The 2,500-nt window shown below is 33.5% G+C and overlaps 1 pseudogene; it reads right to left on the bottom strand.

Annotated features, from left to right (window-relative positions):
• Window positions 1–2,500, bottom strand: part of LOC138026897 (uncharacterized) — a 34,518-nt pseudogene that overhangs the window by 4,933 nt on the left and 27,085 nt on the right.

The following is a 2,500-nucleotide window of genomic DNA, read 5'->3' as shown; positions in this document are numbered from 1 at the left end:
GGGCTGGCAGCCTTGGATTTTTTCTGTGATGGCTTCGAAGTCTGCATATATTACGAATGGAACTGGTAGTTGTCTGTGTGGATTGTTGAATTTCAGTATGTTATTGTCTTTTGTTGGCATTTTGATCGCTTGTGCGCCATTCACTTGAAAACAGTTTTCTTTATGAGCGGTCAATACTCTTTCAGAACTAAAACACTGAAGACAATGCATGCAAAAATGTTTTTTGTCTTTATGCTTTGTTGTGTCGTACATGAATTTGTTGAAATTTTTGATCAATACATAGTGCTTGTTTTCATCTTCTGTTATGAGAAGCAAATTCATGCAATCTTGGTTCTTTTCTTTCGATACATAAATCGGATATTTTTGTTTATTTTCATACCCAAAAACATTGATTCTGATTTGATTTTGCTGTTCTATTTTTTTGTATTGTTTGGCGGCAACAGGGAATTCAATTCCTTGATAATTCAAATTTTTAACAAATGCTTTGCCTGTTTTTTTGATTCTTTGGGGGTTTTTGTCTTGTGGATTTAAATGTCTTATGTGGCACCATCTGAAGCATTCATTATCCTCGTTTTTTATGTTTATCAATCCCTTTGCACTTCTGAGTTCTGTGGGTAGTTTTATATAAGAAGATCCTTTCATTGGTTCGTATTTTTCCACATTAAGATACTGATTGTCAACAGATTGAACAGTCCAACCAGATCCTTCTGAAATCCATACAGCTATTTTATTCAGTATGCCTTGTTTTGATACTTCAAGGGAGTTGTTTATTTCTGTGTTGTTTATGATAGTTTGGGGTAGACTGTTGAAATAAGCTGTTTTGATGATTCTTTCTTCTCGCCCTGTTTGTTTTTCAAATGTGACCCTCAGTGTTTCAATGAATTTTAGACCTTTCATTGATTTCAATATTTTTTCGATATGGATGGCAACAGCCTTTCTTGTATTTTGCAGTTGCATAAGTGGGTCTTTGCTGTTTTTTATGTTGATTTCATAAGACTTTGTGAACCCTTTTAAAGCTTTATTCGTTTCTTGTATTATGGTCCTTGGAGCAGGCACCGGTCTGTATCCATCTCGGAACTCTGGTGGAGGTGGAATTATGTTGTCCTCATAATCTTGCACCATTTGCCGCACACTCTTGCGAGGTGTTGGTATTGGTCTTCTAGTCCTCGGTGCTGGAATTGGTTTTGTGTTTTGTTTTATAATCAATTTTATCAATTCTGATTTACTTAGTTTCTCAAGATCACTCTTGTGCATACTACAAGTCGAGATATTTTTTTTCATCTCTTAATAATATATTAAGAAGTCATTTCTTTAAATAAAATGGGTTTTTAGTTGAAACCAACCGTGGCTCGATTGATTTTAACTGTGAAAAATTGGCAAACTATATATTTATTGGTTTTCCAATTCATGAATCCTCATATGCAGTTTATGATATTCAGTTTTCAAATGTTGATGTTTTCCTCTCATGGCATAATTTTTGCCATTGTTGCATATGACACAATACCATTCAGTTTCTCGGCCATATTTGTTTTTGTGATCTTGAATCTCTCGTGCAGTAAAAATCTTCTTTCGACCTCTTCTTTCAGTCTCCATAATATAATAAGAGATTATTCATTCCTTTTTATATATGTTTAGTCTCTGTCAAAACGCAAATTATGGTAAAACTCATCTCTAGCAGATTCAGTCTCAGATTCTGATTCTAGCTCTTCGGGGGCATATTTTTTATAAGCTTGCGCAATGTCTTGCAACATGTTGTCATCAATATCAATTGGTCTCATGACATAACTGTTCACACCATCTGTTATTTTGACCATCAACACTTCATTGGTAAACACCAATTTCAATTTTACCGGTGGATGAATTACAGATAACACATTGGAATCTATCAAGTCTTCCAAAAATGTTTTTAAACTTGGATCTCCAATTACGCAGTTTATAAATGCATTGAATTTTAATTCTGGGTTCATATACAATATGATTTTGTTTTGTTTTTATGTCTTATTCTTGCAACAGTTTTAATGGCGCCAAAAAATTACGATATCTTTCGAACTCTCTAAACAAAAAAGTCATTTTGGCATCTGTTTTGTTGAAAGCTTCTCTGATTTCTTCCTTTGGAACTCCTTTTTTTATTGCCAATTTTAACATAGGAAACTTCATTTTTCTCACAAAATGCATGTAACTGGCATTTTTTACTATTATGTCACAAATCGATTCTACGACTAATTTTCTCAAGCATAATGCTTTGACTATCTCAGCTCCTTGAAAGGTCATATACTAATTGTTTAGATTGAAAGCTTTTTTCATTGATGTCAATTTGTCTCTTCCTGGCATTCTGACGTCGAAAGTTTTAATGCCCTCACTTATAAGAAGTCGGTAACGGTGTTTTTCATTTTTTATAAGTTTGGCAGTGACAGGTGGTTTTATCATTCCCAACAATTCTTTTTCTTCAATCGTTTCAAATGCAAATCTTCGTAATTGTTTGTCTTTTATTAAACGTAAT

The sequence above is a fragment of the Montipora capricornis genome, chromosome 12 (genome assembly GCF_036669925.1).
Source record: "Montipora capricornis isolate CH-2021 chromosome 12, ASM3666992v2, whole genome shotgun sequence".
NCBI classification, from domain to species: Eukaryota; Metazoa; Cnidaria; class Anthozoa; order Scleractinia; family Acroporidae; genus Montipora; species Montipora capricornis.
This window is presented reverse-complemented; position numbering and strand designations above follow the sequence as displayed.